The 22904-nt window shown below is 49.7% G+C and overlaps 1 protein-coding gene across 2 annotated transcripts in view; it reads right to left on the bottom strand.

The window, feature by feature from the left end:
• The window catches only part of RNFT2 (ring finger protein, transmembrane 2), a 66799-nt gene that overhangs the window by 14628 nt on the left and 29267 nt on the right, over window positions 1–22904 (bottom strand). The window lies entirely within an intron of this gene.

The raw sequence follows: 22904 nt of genomic DNA, 5'->3' as shown, positions 1-22904 counted from the left end.
CTGTGCTATGAAGTGATTTCTATGAAATCCTGGAACAGGTTAACACTAACCTGCAGTGACAGAAATCAGATCAGGGGCTGCCTGGGATGAGGAGGAGGGGACTGCAAGGGGCATCTAGGAATTTGGGGGAGCAGATAGAGCTATTTTGCATTGCAATTGGGAGGGTGATTACACAAGTGTATGTGCCGCCAAAACTCACTGAAATACATGCTTCAAATCTGCATGTTTTGTATTTAAATTACACCTCAGTAAAGCTGATTAAGACAAATAAACATAGAAAGAAGCAACGAACCCTGCCCCAGGCATGCATAGCCTTAAAAAGGTGAATAGTATTTGCTCCAGAGATCCTAGTTTTAGGAATTTATTCTAACAAAACAATCAGGGATGTGTGTTGAGATGTGCCAGCAGGAACAGGTGCTGCAGCTGTCTTTGGTTCTTTGTAACAGTACAAACAGAGACAAGTAACAAACTAAATGCACCGTGAGAGAGTCTGGTTATGAGAGAGATCTATAATGGAAAGCTGAACCGCCTTTCAAACATTATCCTGAAAAAGAGCAACTTTACCAGGAAGAAACCCAGCACATAATACCCCAAGTGATCAAGGTTTACTCCAGCAGCAGTAAGTTAGTTATATGGACAGGCTGGACCCCAGCTGTGAGGCACTGAGAAGAACATAGTATCGCTTTTATGTTTATTCTGCAACAATTTATAAAACCTCAATGGAGTCATGAACTAACAAGCGACACATCCAAATTGACGGGCATTCTTTTTTTTCTTCTAATTATTATTGTTTAAAAATTTTTAAAAATGTTTATTTATTTTTGAGGCAGAGAGAGACAGATCATGAACAGGGGGAAGGGCAGAGAGAGAGAGAGAGGGAGACACAGAATCCAAAGCAGGCTCCACGCTGCCAGCGCAGAGCCCAACACGGGATTCAAACCCGTGAAACCATGAGATCATGACCTGAGCCGAAGTTGGACGCTTAACCGACGGGGCCACCCAGGCGCCCTTAATTATTATTGTTTTAAATTAATTAATTTATTTTTGAGAAAGAGAGAGCAAGAGTGAGCGAGCATGAGCAGGGGAGGGGCAGAGAGAGAGAGAGACAGAGAGACAGAGAGAGAGAGATGAGAGAATCCCAAGCAGGCTCCACGCTGTCAGCGCAGAGCCCGACAGGAGGGGTGGGGTTGGGGGTGGGGGCTCAGTCTCATCAACTGTGAGAACATGACCTGAGCCAAAGTCAAGAGTTGGATGCTTAACCGACTAAGCCACCCTGGTGCTCCAAATCAAGTGGCATTCTATAAAAAGAAATGTCCGGCACTCTTCAAAAGCCCCAAGGTCACAAAAGACAAAGATAAGATCAAGGCATTGTCAGATTGGAGAGGATTAAGGAGATATGACAGATGTATGCAAAGTGGGATCTTGGATTCACTAATCCTAGACAGCGAAAATGTTATTAGTGAGACAAACTGGCAAAATCTGATAAGATTTGTAGTTCAGTTAACAGTGATGGCAATGATGTTAATTTCTTGGCTTTGCTAATTGTACTGTGGTTGCACTAGATGTTAACATTAGGGGGAGCTGGGTGAAGGGTATGTGGGAACTCTCAGTACTATTTTGTAAGTACAACTCCTAAGTCTAAACTTTCAAAATTAAAAGGTAAAAAGTCATCCTGGTGAAGAGTATCTATTCACTCAAGGAAATGTTCACATTATAGTCCCGAGTGGAAAGGATACAGAATGAAGAAACACTTGTTTCCTTTGTGTTTTCCTGTTTTTTCCATTTTTTTTTATATTGAGCATATGATATGTTTACATTGGAGGGGTAAAAAGGTTACAAAAAGATGTTGCGTATCCATCAAATGGATGATGTCTGAGATGAGGGTAGAAACTTTATATCTATCTTGCTAAATTCCATCTTGTTGGGCCTAGGAAGGGGACTTCTTGAAGCAGATGTGCCCACATCTACTAAGGACCCAGGAAGGGCATCCAATTGTCCATTCATCCCAATGCCTGACCTTTGTGACTGTTTGGCTGAGTCCTTGTTGTGAGGGTCCTCTAGCCCCTCTAGACTCCCACCAGCCCCTGACCCGTGGATATATTCCCTTCTGGAGAATGCTGGTTCCCTCTGTAGCCTTTAGGAAGGCAGAGGTGACTGGGGAGCAGAGATGTGGGGGATGGCCACCATGTTTGTTTTACATGCCAATGGCATGGTGGAAGAGGGAACAATGGGACAGCTCAGTGGATGGCTAGGGCTACTCAGGCTCTGCCCTTGTCCTGACAGCAGCCCCCAGGCTCTGCTGAATACCCATGCATGTCTGAGCTTTGTTTTCCTGCACCACCTCAACCTCAGCTGCCCTATGCTTCCCTCATTGCATCTAACTGTTCTCACCCAGGGTCTCTCAACTACTGCATGTTCCATCTCATTCTGGGTCAACACTCCAGTCTCTGCCAACATCTAACCTTAATTTGCTCTTGTCACTCCTCCTCGAATTCAGTGAACCCGCAGAGAATTGTCCTTTCCTTTTGTCCTCTCCTCCTTCTCTCCAATCCATGCATCCATTGATGTATCCACCCATCTTTCCTTTCTCCCTTCCTTCCCTCCTTCTTTCCCTTCCATCCACCAATTCCCTCCCCCCACCTTCCATTACTGGACACCCACTATGTACTAGACACAGCACTAGGCTCTGGTGATACTAAGATGACTAACTAAGACCTTGTCCCTGTCGTCAGGGAGCTCCCTACCTAATGAGTAAGACAGACACTAGGCAAATTATTATAATATAGTGTGGTACAAGTTTGCTAGAGCTGACCATGAGGGGGCCCCAGAATCGAGGTATGGGGGTGGGAGTGGGTGTAGAGATGTGATTAAGCAAGTCTTCTAAGAGAAGCTATCATTTAAGCTGATCATGGGCCCTGATCATGGGGCGCCTGGGTGGCTCAGCTGGTTAAGTGTCTGACTTCAGCTCAGGTCATGATCTCACCATTGTGGGTTTGAGCCCCACGTTGGGCTCTGTGCTGACAACTCAGAGCCTGGAGCCTGCTTCAGATTCTGTGTCTCCCTTTCTCTCTCTCTCTCTGCTCCTCCCCTGCTCTCTCTCTCTCAAAAATAAATAAACATTAAAAAAAAAGTTCATTTAAGCTGATCTTGAAAGCCTTGCTACCCAAGGCTTGTAGTCCCTCAACGGACATCGTCACCACCATCTGGGAGCTTGTTAGAAATGCAGAATCGCAGACCTCACCCCAGACCTGCTGGGACACAATCTCCGTTTTCAGTTTCCCAGGTGATCTCTGTGCACATAAAGTTTGAAAAGCACGGTTTATTGAATAAGAAGCAGGATGATGAAGGAAATGTGAGGAGGATGAGGGAAGACAGGTGTTCCAGAAGCCCCAAGGTGACGGAAAGGACAGTCAGTGCCCCCCCTCCCCCGCCCGCCCCCACCCTGTGCCGTCTCGGTGAGCAGCCTCCTGCTCACAGTGGGTGAGGACACAGCCACCTCATGAAAGGTCCTGTGTCCCTGTGTCTCTGGAAGACCCCGCAGGACGGCATCGGGCTGACTCTGGGGACGGGCTCTGCTGTCTCCTCTCTGGCAAATCTTGCACAACCAGCCTGGCTCGGTGGTTAAGAATGCTGCGTTGGAAGCCAGACTGCCTGGGGTCAGGCCCGGTCACCCAGCACCTTCTTACTACTGCTTTCATTCAGCTTTGCTCATCGTCTTTGGATCTCCAACTCTCAGGCTCTGTTAGCCACGGGCTGGTTCCCACTTGCCCACGAGTGGGTCTGGATCAGAGGTTGACAACACTTTTCTGCAAAGGCCCAGACTGTGAATACTTTGGCTTTGCAGGTCATATGGTCTCTGTCACAACTATTCCCCTCTGCTTTTGTAGCACAAAATCAGCTACAGACAATAGGTGAACACACAGGCCTGAGTGTGTTCCAAGAACACTTTTATTAATGAAAACAGGTGTCAGGGTACATGTGACCGGTGGCCTGTGGCTTGCCGACCCCGGTCTAAAACTGTCAGAACCCAGGGGGCACTTGGGCGGCTCAGTCAGTGAAGCATCCCACTCTTGATTTCAGCTCAGGTCATGATTTCTCGATTCGGGAGATCGAGCCCCGTGTTGGGCTCCGCTGCTGACAGCACAGAGCTTGCTTGAGATTCTCTCTCTCTCTCTCTCTCTCTCTCTCTCTCTCTCCCTCCCTCCCTCCCTCCCTCTGCTCTTCCCTATCCTCCAAAAGAAATAAACTTAAAAAAATAAAATAATAAAATGTCAGAAGCCAGATAAGTCAAACCATGGCAGGGACTCTAACACATCCCCGGAATTTCACAGCATTCTCAGATACCAGCTTCTTGGCCCTTCCTTCCGTTCCTTTATGATGTAGACCATGCTCTTCCCCCGCAGATGGAGTACTGTCCTCTACTCTTTAGGGAGTGAGCTAACACCTGTTCATCTTCCAGGTCAGCTGTCACGTGCTATGGAAAGACTTCCCTGAGTCCTCCGTTAAATCAGGTACTCCTGTTACACCCACCAAATCACTCCTTTCTGAGCACTTCTCACGATATCTAAGAAACTATGTTAGTGTCTGTCTCTCCCGCTAGACTGGGAGCCCCATAAGCACAGAGATGATTTGGCTCCTGGAGGTCGTGTTCCCGGCATCTAACACATAGTAGATGCTCGCTTAATAGCTGGGGACCTTTCTGAAGCTTGAGATTCCACCCTTATTACTCACGTCAGCTTCTTGGGTTTACTGATGGAGAAGGAGAGATGGAAGACAGAACTTCTGTTTAGAGGCGAGCACCGATGTCGCAGAAGAGAAAATAAAGAGACTGAGTGCCTGTGTGGCACCCATGCCCAAGGTAGCAATTAGCTGCTGGGGGGCGGGCCACTTGGAGAAGGAGATACAACCACCGGGGAAAACCGGGCATATCCCAGTGAAACCATCTCTCTCTAATTAAGCAGCTTTGTAATTCCAGGTTTCTTAAGCATGTTATTTCTGACGACCACCAAATGGAATGTGTGGTTTCTCTGGGGTGTCAGGGAACGAGGAACGCGATCAGATTGTGAGCCGTCTGGCCCCCCTGCCACCCATGAGGGAGAACGAGCGAGAATGGGAGCAGACTTCTCTGCTGGGATTCTGATAAAGGGGGGCGGGAGCGGTGGAGATGGGAAGGCGGATTCTGTGCTGGCTTCGTTACTGCTAGGATGGGTGGGGGTTGGGGGGGACACGAAGTGAAATGGGAAACAAGGAAACAACAGAGGCTGACTCTGGAGGGGGAGCTGGTAAATGCAGGAGAGCGGGCTGCTGAGAAGCATAAGAAATGAACAGAGAAAAGGATTTTTGAGAAAGCACCTGGGTGGGGGAGAGGATTTGAAGAACTTTGGGGGTGAGGAGGGAGGGGAGACATAATCAGATAGTCGTTAGCAGCGTTAATGTATAAAGAAGGGGTAGACAGGGATGAAAGGTTTTTTTTTCTGCATCAAAATTCATAACGAATATTGATTTCCACAGCTTTGCCTGTTTATGACTGTGTTTCATACACCCTTGTCTCATCTGCAGGAGCAAGGACAGCACAGCAGTTAAGGGAATGGGATCTGGGGCTCCAAGGTCAGGTCTGCCACCTACTAAATTGATTTTAGACAGTAATTTAACCTCTCTGAGCCTCAGTTTCTTCATCTGTAAATGGGGTTGAATAAACACACACACACACACACACACACACACACACACACGCGCATACATGCAGTGGTGTGCAGGCAAACCAGGTCTCTATAAACAAGAAAATAAGGCCCTGATTTGTGTGTTTGTCAATTTCTGTGGTGTAAATACTCCCACAAGGCCAATTCAAGCTACCAAGGGTTTAACAACTGCTCGCAAGTTTCCTGAAAATTTAACCATTGGCTCTCAGAAGCCAGTGCAACCTGGCTCCAACACACCCAGGTGATCATGAGAATTACACCAGCAAATAATCCTAACATACAGGTACCCAGGAAGGGCTCCGTGTGTGGTCAGAGCTAGTAACGAATTTCATGATCATCTGAGGCTAGGGGCATTATTAACGCCAACTTCTTTTGGAGAGGAGAAATGTCAGGTTCAAAAGAACTAAGGGACACTCGAATGAGGTGAAGTGCTGTCTGGATCTTATGGAGATAAGAGGTAGATAAGGCCACTGCTTCGTGGCCTTCCTCTTGCAGTCAAGTGTTGTGAGACACCCAAGCTACAAGGAGAGATTTATGTGAAGAGGTCCTACAAAGAGAGAGAGGCTCTGAGACTATAGGTAGGAACAAGAAGCAAGGAACCCAGCTAACAGTGAGAACTCAGGTCTTGGGTGCAGGACCCTGGGCGGATCATTCCAGCCACTGCAGCTGAGGCATCACACCTGGGAGTGAAGAAGCCATCTTGGATGGTCTGGCCCCAGCAGACACCAGGCGGAGACCAGCTGTCCCTGGCGAGCCCTGACAGAACTCCTGACGCAGAATCTTTTCTGCTTTGGGTCCGGCGGGGGTGATCTGTGAAGTCAAAACCATCTTCATAATAGTACTGACACATTATTTGACACTTTTGTTGCTCTCTACCAGGTGTGCAATGGGGTTTTTCCTAAGGCTCATGACACGTGATTTACAACAAAGAAGAAAATGCCAGGAGCCGGGTACCTGGGTGGCTCAGTCAGTTAAGCATCCGACTCTTTGGTTTTGGCTCAGGTCATGATCCCAGGGTCGTGGGATCGAGCCTAAGTCGGGCTCTGCCCTGGGCGTGGAGCCTGCTTGAGATTCTCTCTCTTCTTCTGCCCCCTCCTCTGCTTGCACACAAACACACACACATTCTCTCTCTCTTAAAAAAAAAAGGGGGGGGGCGCCTGGATGGCTCAGTCGGTTAAGCGTCTGACTTCGGCTCAGGTCATGATCTCACAGTCGGTGAGTTCGAGCCCCACGTCGGGCTCTGTGCTGACAGCTCAGAGCCTGGAGCCTGCTTCAGATTCTGTGTCCCCCTCTCTCTCCGCTCCACCCCTGCTTGTGCTCTGTCTCTGTCTTTCAAAAATGAATAAACATTAAAAAAAAAAAGTTTAAGTAATCTCTACACCCCATGGGGGGCTCGAACTCACCACCCCGAGATCAAGAGTCACATGCTCCTCTGACTGAGCAAGCCAGATGCCCCCCAAAAGGTCACAGTTTTAATTTCTAGGACAGTGAATGTGGATAGCTGTAACTCATGCAAACAGAAGTTGCTTAGGGTCCTTAATACTTTTTTAAAAAAGTGTCAAGAGGACCCAAGTCTAAAACATTAGAAAACCCCCGAGAAGCACCTGGCACAGAGTGTTCAGTCACTGACTATTACGTGTTTCTTGGAGTAGGCTGTGAGCTTCGTGAGTGTAGAGAACCCTAGCTTGTTTAGCATCTTTCCCCTACGCCTCGTCAGGGTGGGTCTCTAGTGTCTGGCTGTCACCCTATCCTTTCTCACCTACTTCCTTAGTCCTACAGTCCTCAAATTTGTAACTGGAGGCACAACTACCTTGAACAAAGACTGTACCTCCCAGCTTCCTTTGCATCTAGATGCCACTTTGGTCGCTAAGATACAGTATACGTGTCATGTGACTTCAGAGAACCTTTCACTGTATTCTTCCCCCTTTCCTCCATCCTGCTGTCTGGAACTTGGACGTGATGGCTCGTGTTCTAGTTGCCATTTTGGACCATGAGAAGTCCCGCACCCTAGGATTAGTGAAGCAGTGAGCTGGAAGGTGTCACATTACCCAGTTCGGGTTGCTTGCTTTTGGGCTTCACATGAGAAAGAAGTACACTCTTTTTACAGTTAAGCCACTGTTATTTTGAGTTCTTTGCTGTTATTAGCTTATTCCAATTCTAACTAATACAAAGGCCTTGGCATCTAGGAGGTGATCAACGAATGTTTGTTGAATGCATGCATGAATGAATGAATGAATGAATGAACGAACGAACAAGTGAATGGGTGGGCTAAATGTCTGTGGTCCAAATAGCTAGGTTTTTCACAGGGGTGGCTCAGCTCATAGAGAACCCTAATGCTGAAGGTGCTAGGAACTGAGGTTCTGTGTACATGGAGGGGTTTACAAGATGATGAGGCTAGGAGGAAGGGGGGCTGTCCAGTGACCGCTGGACTGAGCACACGTGGGAAAGACGCGCAGCGCAGAAAGAAGGAAACGAGGACTATGGTAACAGGTGGGGGTCCCAGCTCTGCCTCCTCCAAGCTGGTAAGGCCCTGGAGTCTGAGCGAGTACAGTGGTGAAGATGTTAGAGTCCGATGACCTGGTTTGAATTCTGACTGTCTCTTAACGACTGACTTAGGAAGTCACTTCAGCCTTCTATGCCTTAGTCTTCTCGTGGTAAAATGGGGCTAAAGGTAATACATACCTCCGAGGGTTGTGGGAGGATAAACGAGCTAATGCAAGCATTGAGTCCAGTGCCTGGCCCATGGCTGCACCACTGCCCCTGCTAGCAGTGTGGCGGGTGTAAAACATCTTTCAGATAAAATGAATTAACTAAGCCTGATTAAATAGGATGACAGTAAATGAGGCAGGCAGGATGGAAAAGAACCGATCTTCATTTGTAACCATTTGTAATGTAAAATGGTGTTAAAAGTGCCAAGTGTGAAGTCAGATGGCTGGGGGTGCGTCCTTTGTAAGCTGTGTGGCTTTGGGCAAATTATTCTCCTTCTCAGGGCATCAGTGTTGTTTTGTGTGATGGGGGTGTTAACCCACCTCTAACATCCACACTGCTAAACACTGTTACAAGAACTACTGGTGTAAGAGTCTCTATTATAGTGTCACTTTCGGCCATAAGTGACAGAAAGCTAACTTGAAGTAGGTTGTAGAAAGATCGTGATGTACTGGGTCACAAAATTGCGAAGGCAGGGGTGCTTCTGGTGCCAGTACAGCTGGGTCCAGGAGTGCCAACAGAGTGGTGTAAGATCTCTACTTCTATGGTTCTTTCCATCTCTCCTCCTCTTTCCCAAATCTCTCGGCTTGTCTCTGCTGCTCTTGTGTGTAAGCTTCATGCATTCCTGCTAAGGACAGGCCCTCTCCAGGTGGTGATGATGATGATGATGATTGTAATTATTACTATTTCTTAGTTCTTACTATGTACTAGGCATCACTCTGTACGCAACACTTTGAGGGAGGTGCGATTAATGCTCCCACTTTACAGATGGGCCAACTGAGGCCTAGAGAGGATAGGTAACCAGCCCCAGGTGACACGGGTAGAAAGTGCTGGATTCAACTATATCTGGTAGGAGAGATGACCAGTGGCAGCCCCAAGCCAACATGCTTACAGCTTCAACTCCAACATGAAGAGAGACCTGTTTCTCCCTGGGCCCATTCACCAAAATGAAAGGGAAGCCTCCATCATTGGAACCAAGTTCAGAGCCCAAAGGAGGCCACAGGTTTCTATGATTGGCCGGGCCCGGGCACAGGGTCAAGGGTGGGCGGGGCGCCGGGACCCAAGGCCCCCTCTGAACCGCAGGGAGAGGGCTAGGAGACTCCCCAAACAGGAAAAGGGCCTCCGGAAAAAGAGGCCAGAGAGCTTCCCCCAAACTAGCACAGAGCCACACGGGGTCCTCCTTGCAAAGCCCTCCTTTCCCGTGGAGGGGGAAATAAGCGGGAACTACAACCAGCCTCCAGGGCCATAGGGGCCCGGGCAAGAGCAAAAGGTCCGTCCCCTCAGCTTCCCTTGCGGTTTTCCCGCATTGCTTTGCTCGCCTGCACTGCTGGTTAGCATCTGATCGCCACCTGGACGGGTCGCACTCCCTGCGCCGAAACGGGCGGGCTGGGCCGGCGCGAGGGGCTGAAAACAAAGACTTGTTTTCCTGGGAAGGAGGCCTGCGGTCTGTTATGATGGCAGGCTGCTCGGGGACCGCGGAGCCCTTCAGGGCAAAACAGAGGAACAGCGACCTCTGAAGTGCGGTGCCATCAGCCGAGGGGTGGGCGCGCCCAGTCTTCTCAATCTTGAGAAGGCTGCGGGTGGGGAAGAGCTTGGAAACTGACTTCTAACAGCGTGGCCATGAGGGGTGGGAGAAAGAAGTGTTGACAGGACTGGGGGCAGAAGGAAGGCTAGAGGCGAGTGCAGGCAGGGAAGAGGGAAGGAGGGAAGAAGAAAAGAGGAGAAACAGAAGAAAAAGGACACCCAGGCCCCAGAGACCACGCGAGGAGCGAGGAGCCGAGGAGGGGCAAGGAGAAGAAAGTAATCTTATTATCAAGCACTTGCCATGGGCCAGGAATTGCACATCCATTGCTCCCCTGGTGGCTAGTTATGATCCATTCCCATTTCTCGGATGAGAAAGCTCAACAGAGGCATGGGAGGGAGGAACAGACTGTGGAAGACTAAGCTACAGGAAGAATGACAAGAGGGAAGAGAAAAGAAACCAGCAGAAAGAGAACTAGGGCTGGCTCACAGTGGGGTGATAAAAATCTCTCTGTGGAACACTTAGTACCTGCGTGCTGCCCTCAAACTCGGAGAAGGACCCTGCTATGATGAGCCACGGTTAAGAGGTGAGGAAACACGGGCTCAAAAAGACAGCAGGTTGTCCAAGTGCTATAGACACGGGAGAGCTGGGGCCCCAATCCAGTCCCACTATCCATTAGACAGCGCTCTGACCCTAGGAGTTAAAATGAAGTGTGGGGAGAGAGAAAGAAAAGATAGGAGGTCTGTGTGGGGGAAGAGAACCGAACAGGGATGATAAGTCAGAATGATGGGTACCTTGGTAGGGGTACTGACCAGAAAAGGAGGAATGAGAGAGGCTTCTGGGTGCTGGCAATGTTTTATACCTGTGCTGCCCAATATAGTAGCCAGTCGTCACATGTGGCTACTGAGCATTTTAAATGTGGCTAGATCCGAATGGAGATGTACTGCAAGTATAATATACACAGATTTTCAAAGTCTTAGGAAAAAAACAGCAAAAAGGTAAATGAAACAGCTCATTAAAGTTTTTGCACTGACTCCCTGTTGAAATACTAATTCTTTGGAGATACTGGGATAAATAAAATATATTATTAGAAGTAATGTCACCTGCTCCCTTTTTACTTGTTTATTGTGACTACCAAGAAATGTGAAGCTATCTATGTGGCTTGCATTACATTTCTATTTAGGAGCGCTGAGATCTGGAAACATATGGACATACATATACATATTTTACATATAGATACATAAATATGTAAAAATTCATCGAGGCTGTAAACTTATAATTAGATCACTTTACAGTATGTAAGTTGTGCCTCAATACAAAAAAAAAAAGAAAGAAAGAAAAAAGCAAAGAGAGGAGCGAGCCAGGACGGATTGAGGCTGAGAGCGCGGCAGGTGGGGGGCGGGGCCAGAGGCCGCGAGTTACCCGGCAACGGGCGCTGCCGGTGACGTCACCGGCCGGCGGCAGCCATTAATCCCCCTCCGGGCGGAGCGGGCTGGCCGGGCCGCCTACCTCCTCCTCCCCGGGGCCCGGATGAGATCACCGCGGCGGGCGACCGGCTGTCCCCGCGCTCCCAACAAATCGACTCCTCGGCGAGCGCCGGCATCTCATGATCTCATGGCCCCGCGGGACGGCGCCGGCCGATGAGGTCACAGCCCCGCGCCCCCGGCCGCCCGGGTCTGCGCGCCGCCGGCTCCGGGCCGGGGCCTCCGCGCGCCCCGCGCGGGTACCGACTCCAGAACCGGCCGCTCTCCGACCTCTGTGGACAAAGGACGTCGCTATTTGCGAAGGGCAAAGCCGCCTTTTCCATTCTTTCGCGCGTCTTCGCAACCCCCAAGTACCAGCAGGGAGTGACCGCACCAGCTCCCCTGGACTTGGGGTCAAGAGCGGTGCCAGGCAACCTGCCTGAGTCATTTCACAGCGCCCAGGGAGGGAAGTGCTGTTCTTAGCTCTGTCTTAGCCGGGAATTGAGGCTCAGTCGGCTAAGGGACCTGTCCCAAGGTTCCCCAGCTAGGAAAGGGCGGAGCAAGGACCTGAACCAGGATGGTGTTTTGCCTCTCCTTCTCTGCACCTTTGTCCTGGTTCCCGCTCTGGTGGGGTGGGAACAATGAATGGTAAAGGCCACGCTTGCTGGGTGCCCCACGAAGTACTTGGACACTTTATATTAAAGCTCACTATTCCACGTGACAAACCCACTGGAGAAGCGTTATAGGACTCGTTAGATGAGTAGAGGGGGCTCAGAGAGGTGGAATGGCAGGCTGCAGAGCTGGGATGTGATTCAGCAGCGCTGCTGTTGTATTACTCCACCACACCACTTTCTCCAGAAAAAAGACGAAGACTTCCTGTTGACAGTGGACAATACACCTTCTCTCCTCTCTCCCACCCCCAGGGTCAGCCATCAAACACGGAGGGGCCGTCGAGACCCTTAGAAAGCTTCACAGTTCACTTCCCAGCAGTAGATTCTCCATCACAAACTGCTCACTAACAGACCTCGGCAACATACAATGCCATGGCAGACAGGGAGAAAGGCAAATGACCCTGAGCCCCTGTACTGAGCCTGACGTGGATGGACTCAGAGCCGATTACCAAGGGCAGCGCTGTGAGGGGGCAATTTCCAGCTCCATTTTGCAGATGGGAAAACTGAATTTATTTTAACCAAAGTCCGATTACTAGGAAGTGCAAGTTTCAGTTCCAGTATGATCTGCGCAGAGAATGCCCTTCCCATTTCCCTAAATGCGTCCTCCATGAATTCTGTTTTATTCTCTGCCTAGTGCTTACCACAATTTACAGTGTCATGGCTGCATGTTTGTTTAATGGTGATCTCCCAACTAAATAAAAGCAGGGATCCTGTCTGTTTGGTTCACGGCCTGTCATACAGTAGATACTTCATACTCCTGGACTGAACTCAAAGAATTGGTGGCTCAAGCTGGTGGGCAGGGCTGATATTCAAACCCAGGTCTGTCTGAGTATAAAGTTTGGTCTTCCTGCGTTCTTTCTAGGAAGTCCAAGGTTCTTGGTTACAAGTACTTTCTGCACTGGTCCTCTGGTGCTCATCAGAGCCTGTTAATTCTAAGTTTATTACGGCGTCGACAAACTTGATGTTCAGGTCTCCCAAGCAGCAGCGTCCTTGCTTGGTAACGAGAGAGCAGAGGAGGAATTGGTAGGAAGTTAGGTATGGAAGGCAATAGGGTTACACATGCTTATGCCTGCTCTGCTCTTTAATAGCTCAGCAAGAAAGGAGACAAAAAAGCAGATGGAAGGACAATGAGGGAGGGGTAACAGCAAAACTCACTTGCTTCTTGTGAGCAAAGGGAGCGAGGGAGATGGATGGAAGCCTGGACGTATGCACAGGGAGTTTCTAAGGTGCTATCCACTTTCTACGTTTTAAACATGGTTATTTGTTATTATTTTTTATACCTTGTATGGGTTATTTAAAGAAAGTCACAAGCAGAAAATTTGCCCACAATTTTAAACTGCCTGTAACAATCTCATGAGCCAGGGGGCAAATTAGTACCCTCAATTTGTAGACAGGGAAACCGAGGCTCAGTTTCAAAGAAGTTCACCATTTTGCCTAAGATCACAGATCTAATAAGTGGCAGATGTGGGATCTGAATCCAAGTCTGTCTGATGTCAGCATGGATGCCCTTATCCACCACCACATCCTGCCTTCTGATAACTGGACACTCGTTATTAAAGACCAGAGCTGGTTAAAATGTGTCATCTTCTCCCTCACACCCCTGATTTTCTACAAAGGTCCCCTCTCCTCTTATGGCTTCTATGCCCAGGATGAGGAGGAGGCCAGAAAGCATGCCAAGGGCTGGGATAGGTCTCTGGTGCTGTTGCCCCAGGGGCCAGCACACAGAGTCCTTAGGGCCTGGCTGTGGCCCCACAGGAGTCAATAGTCTGGGAGGAGAACTCTGCCCCTCAACAGCAACAGGCAGGCACCCAATTTCATTGGCTGTGGTTCCCCTGATTTAAGAGCTTTGGCCCCATGAACAGGAAAGGGCTCAGGCTACGTGTCCCAGCAACGTGCACATCAGGAGCTTCCTTACAAACAGGGCCCTGCTCCCTGGGACCCAAGAGAGGCCCAATTATAAGGTGTTGATGATTAAGCGTGAAGTGGCCTGGGACCCTGTTAGCTGCAGAAAGGCGGATTCTTCCTTCTGTCCCGGTCCCAGGTGGATGGATGTCCTTATCTGTCCTCATGTCAGCTACAGTCTTAGGTGCAAACGCTCTGGGTTACAACTGCCCAAGCCTGTCTCCCTCCTGGGGGTCAGGTGGAAGGAAGAGAGACAAGCAGAGATAAACAGAAGGTGCCTTCTTCCTGGTGGTCTAGAGCCCATGACTTAGAACTAGATGGACATGGGCCCCAATGGCAGGTCTGTCCTTTTGCTGGGAGGTGTCTTTGCCCAAAGGCGACATCACCTCTCTGGGACTTGGTTTTCTCATCTGCAAAGTATGTTTGGGGGGGGGGGGAGGGGAATGATAGGCTGAATACTGCTCCCCCAAAGATGTCCACATCTTAATCCCTGGAACCCATGATGTTAACTTGCAAGGCAAAATAACTGTGTAGATGGGATTAAGTGAAGGATTCACAGCTGGGGAAATTATTCTGGGTTATGTCTGAGTAGATGTGACCAAGTGAAGGATTCTGAGATGGGGAGATTATTCTGGATTATGGGGGACAATGTAATCACAAAAGTCCTTGTCAGAGGGAGGTGGGAGGGTCAGAGTGAAGGGAGCAGAGGTTGGACAGATGTGCTTTGAAAGTAGAGGAAGGGAGTCAAAGCCAAGGAATGCAGGCAGCCTCTACAAGCTGGAAAAAGCAAGGAAACATTCTCCATTGGAGCCTCCAGAAGGAGCTGCCCTGTGGACACTTGGACTTCAGTTTAGCCCCACGAGGCTGATTTTGGATTTGTAACCTCCAGAACTATAAGATAATTTGTTTTAAGCCACTCAATTGGCTTACATTTGTTACAGTAGCAATCGGAAATTAATACAGGGAAGAAATTGTTCCCACCGTCACAAGGACAGTGTCAGGATGAAATGTGCAGATAACCTTATTTTAAGGTCTCTCTCCGGGCTCTGAGTCAGGATGGGAGGAGGCCAGAATGTAAGCCTGGGGCTGGGACAGAGGGGAGAGGCCTCTCTGACTGTATCTTCTACCACCAGGACTGGCTACATAAGTTGTAATGCCCAGTGCTTAGAGAGCCTGCTTGCCCAAGGCCCCATGGCTAGTGAGTGGAGGGTCCGGGATGGAACCTGCTTGTCTGACTCCTAATAGACCCTCTCCATTGCCTGCATGCAGCCTGCTTGAGGGCAAACGTGCCTTTGTCACATTCCCAGTTACTTAGTAACTTATTAGTAACTCAACCTCTGTTTTGAGTGTACCATGCACCAGGCTAGGGATAAAATGAAACATAGGAGAGACCCGGCTTCTGCTCTCACCAGGCTTCAGGTGTTTTTGTGTGTGTCGCGGGGGGAGACAAACCAGCGATCAGAGCCTCATCTGCTGCACACAGAACAGAAATAACCCAGGCACCATGGGGGGCACACAGGTGAGTCACCAAGCCCACCTGGGGCCAGGTTAAGTCCCGGATTCCCAGGGGAAGTGAGATGTAAACACAGATGTGTGAGCGATTTGAGGTCAGCCAGATGCGGCTGGGGTCAGGGGACAGTGTTCCCGGAAGAGGGAACGAGGTGACATAACAAGAATGTAACTGAATGTAGGAGGAACCAAGAGAACTTCAAAACTGGCAAGTGATGGATGGATGTCAGGCCGGAAAGAGGCAAGGGCCCGGTGGGCGTCAAAAAGACTCCCTTGCCTCTGAGCGGCTTCAAGATTACGGACAAAGCGCAGAAACCCTAGGGATGATGGTTTCCTCCTCTTAGAATAGGAGGCCTGGCTGCAGGGAGCCCCTGCCTCACCTAGTGAAGGGACAAGTGTGTTCTCAGTAATGCCAGGCCCCACGGGCCTTACAGCAAGCCAGTCAAGGCCAAGCCCACAAGGTAACAGACAGCATGCCCCTGCTCTCCTCCACCACCTTGTGGCCCCCGTGCACCTGTGCTGCCATCACTCAGCATGTGTTCATGAAAGGCTGCGATGTGCAAGGGACCCCAAATGTGTGCACAGCAGGGAATAAGAGAGGGGTACTATCTCCCTGTCTTATTCTTTTTTTTAATTTTTATTATTTTTTTTAAACGTTTTTATTTACTTTTGGGAGAGAGAACGCAAGCAGGAGAGAGGCAGAGAGACATGGGGACAGAAGATCTGAAGCAGACGTTTCGCTGACAGCAGCAAGCCTGATGCAGGGCTCGAACCCACGAACCGTGAGATCATGACCTAAGCCGGAGTTGGTCGCTCAAACGACTGAGACACCCGGGAGCCCCTTATTCTTGTTTGTGTGTGTGTGTGTGTCTCCCCCTACCTCTCTGTCAGCCTCTTGAAGGCAGGAAAGGGGCTCCTCTCTGAAAACTCTCTGCTAAGCCTTCTTAATACATGACCTTGTGTGCCCTCACTTGAGCTCAAGGTTCCTCCTTGAGGCGGGTAATACTATCGACCAGTTCTATACACAGATGGGGCTATGGAAGCTCTAAACTGTGACCTTGCTCACCTGAGGATACACACCCAGTGGCAAAGCCAAATTCAAACCCAGACGGCTCCAAGATCCTGTCCAGGGCTGGGCGCAAATAGGTAACTGGGAAATGTAACACTTCTTTCCTTCTTTGGGCCATTCAAGGTCTGACCTTGTATACACACATCGAGCATCTAATACCCACCAGAAATTGCTTAAAGGACCTCCACCTGTGTTTTATTTACTTAAAATTTATTTTCTAGCTCACCTTAATTCTCCCCTAAGACCCAGAGAGGTAGGTAAACAGCATTATCTCCTTTTTCACAGGCGAGGAAACTGAGGCACAGAGCAGAGAGGTGACTGGCCTGAGGCGCTACCCATGGGAACGGCAGGGCCAGGGTTTGAATTTGGATCCGCCTGCCTCCACAGCTAAGCACTTCGCCATGGACTCTGGGACCTTCCTGGACAAGCCGATGGAGTGGAGAAACGTTAAGCAAGTGGTGGGCTCTCCTGGGCTAAATCTCAGTTCCAGGCCCCTTCTTTCACCCCAGGGAAGGAGGAACATCTGGGGGAAGCGGAAGGGCAGGACAGCACCCCCCCCCCCCCCCCCCCCCGCCCCCAGCTCTGGAAGCCAACACAGAAAACCTCCAGGCCCCCACCTGGAGGGAGGATGGAAGGGGATGCCTCCAAGGCCACCTCAGGGAGCCTGGCTGCCTCCCTAATCATTTAGCCAGAGAAGAGCACAATAATCACCACTTAGCAGGCTAATTAATCCCCGCAGCACCCCAGAGCAGGGTTTTGCCGCTGCATGCATACCCATAATGTCGCTTGGAAAGGCAGGGCAGGGCCTCGGGCCTCCCTGCCTTGCCCTGAGTGCACCTTCACACCGACCATGTACACGCACCCATCTGTTCGTTCAAGAGTCACTGCACACCTGCCGTGTGTCCCTGTGTCTAAGCGTGAGCATGGCAGGTGTCACCCTTGCCCTCCTGGAGCTGAGAGTCCAGTGGGGAGGGGATGGGCAGCAGTTACCGGGAAACATGCACACGCCAAACTGTTTCCTGCTGCCGTGCCATGGCTCTGGCTGTCCCTTCTCTCTGGCGTGTCCTTGTGGCTTGGCTTTGCCTGGCCAACTCCTACCCCTCTTTAATCCTCAGTTTTGAGGTCACTCTATAGGACTTTGCTGGGGGCTGGTTTGGTTGCTCCCTCTGTTTTCTAAGAGGGCCCTTAAGTCACTGCTTCCCTGGCCTGCTGCCCCATCAGACTGTGAGGTTTGAGCTTCAAAGTCCGGGGTCTGGGTAGCCCCCACACCTAGCGCTCTGTTGATGCCCAGTAAGTATTTGTACAATGAATGTATGAGAAGATCAATCACATGACCCGAAACTAAACTTTGGGGCCTTGGTTTCCCCATCTGTACAATAAGGTCTTTCTGCATCTAACAGTCTGTGACCAACAGGGCAGAGGCGTAATTCAATCTCTGAAGGACCGGAGGGGCCTTTGGAATGTCCAAATTGGGCATTAATCATCATCATCGACCCCTACTAATGTCACAAGCAGGCCAAAGCCTTGTGAATCCCTCCGGCATCTGCCAAGGGGCTGGTGTATCCATCAAGTTCTCTGTACCTGCAAGGAGCTAAGGCTGGCTCTGGCCCACCTACACAAAAAAAGGGACTTTGGAGGGATTTTGGCTTATCTCAGGCTTCAGAGGAGCACTGGACCACCAGGCCATCAGCCCAAGTGGAAGGATCTCTCCTCTTGCAACTTTCACATATACACAGATCGCCTGGGGACCTGGTTAGAAGGCAGACTGACCCAGGTGCTGAATGAACACACCCAACTTCTATACTGTTCATATCCTGGGATAGGGCGCTGGATCGGCCCTGCTTGGGCCAGGTGCCTGTGCAGGATTTTCAGCGATGGGCAGTGGGGTAGGGGCACTCAACAGCCATGGCCTTGGTCCCCATTCCTGTGTACCCACGTCTTCCCAGAGAAAGATGGGCCTTGGGATGGGGTGGCCACCCTAAGGGGGGGTTGACTGCAGCTGGGGCAGAGCTGGGCCAGCTCTCTCCACAGTGACCATCTGAGCTGGTGAAGGGTATCATCTTTCAACCTGGAAAGTGATTTCCAGAGGCCCAGTGCAGGGTGGGGGGAGCGCAGTGGCAGGAGAGTTTAAATAGCAGCTGTGTTCCTCATTTCCCCAGGAGGAGGCCTGGCCGCCCCTCCTCCGTGCTGAGTGTTGGCCATTAAAACAAACAGTATCATTTGGTTCAATGTAAAATGAATTAAAGGAAATTAAACTGCGGGGGCCATGTGGCCAGCCTTGTCCTCCATTGTCTGAAGCCGTTTTTCATCTTCCCCAATGAGGAACAACAGCTTGGGGGGTGTGGAGCAGAGCGAGACCAGAAAAATAAATAAATAATGCACCCCCCCCCCCTTTCCCCCACCTTACGGCGCGGCAGGAGGGGTTTGGGAAATCTCAGGTGCCTGCCCTGTCCCTCCTGGGTCCCCTGGTGGCAGAATGTAGCCTTTGAGAGTCTCCCAGGGATCACGGTGAAGGAGAAAAACAAAGCAAAACAAGAACAACAACAGAAACTGATGTGCAGGCCCCGGGGACACAGCAGGGCAGGGTGGCAGAGGGAGGAGGTGATGGACCGGCGGCTGGCTGTGGCTGGAGACAGGGTGTGTGGGGCCTGGACTGCTGGCGAATGATTCCGACCCGTCTGCAGCCTCACAGAATATTTGCTGTATCATTTGTGTTGGGGGAGTTGAGTCAGGAGGGTGGGGGTGGTGAAAGATGGGCAGAGGGGACTGTGTGATGCTTGGAAGTGGGGGTTCTGGAAGGAGACTGCCAAGTTCAAATCCCAGCCCTGCCATTTACCAGCTGTGTGATTCTTGGCAAGTTACTTACCCTCTCTGTGCCTCGGTTTCCTCATCTGCACATTGGGGATTAGAGGAGAATTAACCTCAGAGGATTGTTATGAGGATCAGTTTATGTTTATGAGGCTCCTAAAATAGTACTAGGCGAATTGGTTACATTCTATTCTATTCTATTCTATAATATTTTAGTATGATTGTTGGTCCTTGGGGCATCTCTCTTGGGATCCGGAAGACCTCCCCTTAGGTCACAGCTCTGCCACAGACTTGCTGTGTGACCCTGCGTAAGTGAACACACCTTGATCAAATGCAGTTCACTCCAACAATGCAAGGCTTCACAGGAAACCTGATAATACAGTTCTTCTTCGCTCTAACAGATCAATGAGGAAAATCAAATGATTTTTACCAAGTTCAACACCTAGTTTAAAAAAATTTCAATAGCAGCACCTGGGTGGCTCAGTCGGTTGAGGGTCCAACTTTGGCCCAGGTCATGATCTTACAGTTTGTGAGTTTGAGCCTCACATGGGGCTCTGTGCTGACAGCTCAGGGCCTGGGGCCTGCTTCGGATTCTGTGTCTCCCTCCCTGCCCCCTCCCCCACTCATGCGCATGCTCTCTCTCTCTCTCAAGAATAAATAAACAGTAAAAAAAATGTTTGTAATCAATACATTGGACTAGATGGCTACTTCCTTGACGTGATAAAACGCTGGCCTCAGCCCCTAAATGGGCATCTTGTTTAATGGGGGATTGCAAGGACAGTTTCATGCTTCAGTTTAGGCTCTAGCATCGGGTTATGCTGTCAGATGCTGATCCAGAGGCTGTTGCCAGAGGTATTGTGTAAATGTGATTAGCATCTACAATCAGTTGACTCTAAGTAAAGGAGATTATCCTCAATAATCTGGGTGGGCCTTATCCAATTAGCTGAGAGGCCACAGAGGTCTGCAGATGCCACAATGTTCCATTTTCTCTTCAAGAAACAACTGAAGTTTAAGACCCAGGCTTCAGCTCATGTTCTGACACTGATTGGTGGAGGCTGCCGGCACTGTTGCACTGAGAGAGAAGAACCTGGGTGAAGCAGGGCCATGATGGATTAGCGATGCCTGACACAGGCTGGCAAATGGGAGCTTTCAGGCTGTTATCTCAGGGCTTCAGCGCTTCTCTGGGGATTAGTGGGTACCTGAGCTACAAACTTCAAGCAGAGCAAATAAAGAACAAATCCTAAAGATGAGTGTGAGCCCAAGAAGTCTTGCAGACCACTTGTTGCCTTAGGGTGAATCTAAAAATTAGCCTGGCAGGGGCACCCGAGAGTGGCTCACTTGGTTAAGCCTCGGACTTCAGCTCAGGCCATATCTCTTGGTTTGTGAGTCCGAGCCCACCCCCGCATCTGGCTCTGTGCGAACAGTGCAGAGTCTGCTTGGGATTCTCTCTCTCTCTCTCTCTCTCTCTCTCTCTCTCTCTCTGCCCCTCCCCCACTTGCATGCACGCATGCACGCTCTCGTGCTCTGTCTCTCTCAAAAGAAAACATGAATAAACTTTATAAAAACATTAGCCTGGCAATTTCAAAAAGTCAAGTCCTTAATAATGACATTTAGTCAAACTCACTTCCGTTGGTTTCCAGCCCAGTCTCTGGACATGTTTCACCCCTTGGGGTCTTCTATTTCCCAAAGTGTCTGTCTGCTGTAGACAACGGAGATTCCCCCTTACACATAGCTTTCTTGCAAAGACCAAATGAGAAGGAATTAGGAACATAAATAGATTCAAACTCCTGATCAGGGTTAGCTAACTTTTTCTTAAAGGTCCAGACGTTAAATATTTTAGGTTTTGTGGGTCATACAGACTCTGTCTCTACTGCTCAACTCTGTCTTTGCAGCATGAAACAAGCCACAGACAATACTTAAATGCATGAGCATGGCTGTGTTCTAATCAAATTTCATGAAAATAAGCACTGGGTCCACAGGTTGGGGTTTGCCAACCCCTGAACTAGATTTTACAGCATATTGTGCTCAGTAAAAGGGTTCGGTGGTTAACAAGTTGGGGAAATGTCAAACAAAGTGAAATGAATTTCTTGATTGCAGGATTTCTCAGAGCCTTTACTATGTTAGCAAGCAAGAAGGGTAGGGGGTGGGAGTGTAGATTATGCTCAGAGCATCTCCTCAAGTTATCTGATCACGGAACACCTTTTTATAAAACACCCATTAATGTCTCCCTAAGGCCCCAGGACTGGATTCAGGGAGCGTCTTAGCGTGGTGGCTGAATTGAAAGATTTTTCCTGACCTTCTGGATACCCTGGTGAGCCTGATCTGCCATCGGGGGGGGGGGGGGGGGGTCAGAGTGAGCGAGGTGGGGGCCCTACTGCGTGGGTTCATATCTCGACTCGACTCTGCCACTTTCTAGCTGAGTGGTTTGGGGCCGGTAATATCTGTTCAGCTTCCCCACTATTTCAGTTTCCCCATCTGTGAAATGGGCGCAATGAGGGTGCCTATCTGCCAGGGCTGCTGGTGGATTAAATGGAGTAGGCCATGTAAAGTGTTTAGCACAGTGCATGCATCCTGAATATGCCTTAGCTGTTCTTTTTTTTAAATAAGTTTTTTAAAGTTTCCTTTTATTTATTTTGAGAGAGAGATAAAGAGCAAGTGGGGGAGGGGGCAGAGGAGAGGGAGATGGAATCCCAAGCAGGCTGCACGCCGTCAGCACAGATCCCCTTGAAGATCTCATGAACTGTGAGATCATGACCTGACCCGAGATTGAGAGCCAGATGCTTAACCGACCGAGCCACCCAGGCGCCCCAATGGCCCAGATGATTACTAAGCATCGCAGTATGTCCTGGGCTGAGGGGATGAAGGAAAATGAACGAGGGCAGTTACCACTGTCTTAAGGGGGCGGGGGAAACTGATATTTAACTTGAGTCCTGGAGAATCACAGAATCAATGGGTCAAAGAGGACAAAGCGATTCACAACCGTTCAAGGTGTCCTTAGAGGAATCTCTTTGAAAATCCTTAGTAAATCTAAGCCGTTTCCACAATACAAAGTCCAGGTGACGCCCACCCCCCAAAAGCTAACTTTTAAATACTGCATATGCCATGAGATATGCAGTCGAGTTGTCACAACACCCTTTGAGGTGGTGTGTTATGCGTCCCCCAGATTTCTCACCGTGATCCTCAGGACTGTACTAAGATGTGCTATCTCACCGGGGAGTCTGTTATATTACAGGAGGGAAGGGATTTTGCAGATGTAATTAACGTCACCCATCAGTTCATTCTGGGTTCATCAGAAGGGAGACTATCTGGGCGGGGTCTAATCTAATCTCATGAAACCTTTCACCGCCGAAGGGGAAGAAGTCAGGAAGATACGAAGCAGAAGTATTCTACCCGCCATTTCTAGCTTGGAGGTGGAGGAGGTTACAGGAAAAGACCAGAGTGGTCTCTGGGAGCTCAGAGTGACCCCCGGCCAACACCCAGCCGAACGGGGACTTTAGTCCTACACCCACACAGAACTGAATTCTGCCAACAACCTAAATGAGCGTGGAAACAGAT

The sequence above is a fragment of the Acinonyx jubatus genome, chromosome D3 (genome assembly GCF_027475565.1).
Source record: "Acinonyx jubatus isolate Ajub_Pintada_27869175 chromosome D3, VMU_Ajub_asm_v1.0, whole genome shotgun sequence".
Classification (NCBI taxonomy): Eukaryota; Metazoa; Chordata; class Mammalia; order Carnivora; family Felidae; genus Acinonyx; species Acinonyx jubatus.
Note: the sequence above shows the minus strand (reverse complement) of the source record. Positions and strands in the feature narration are given on the sequence as shown.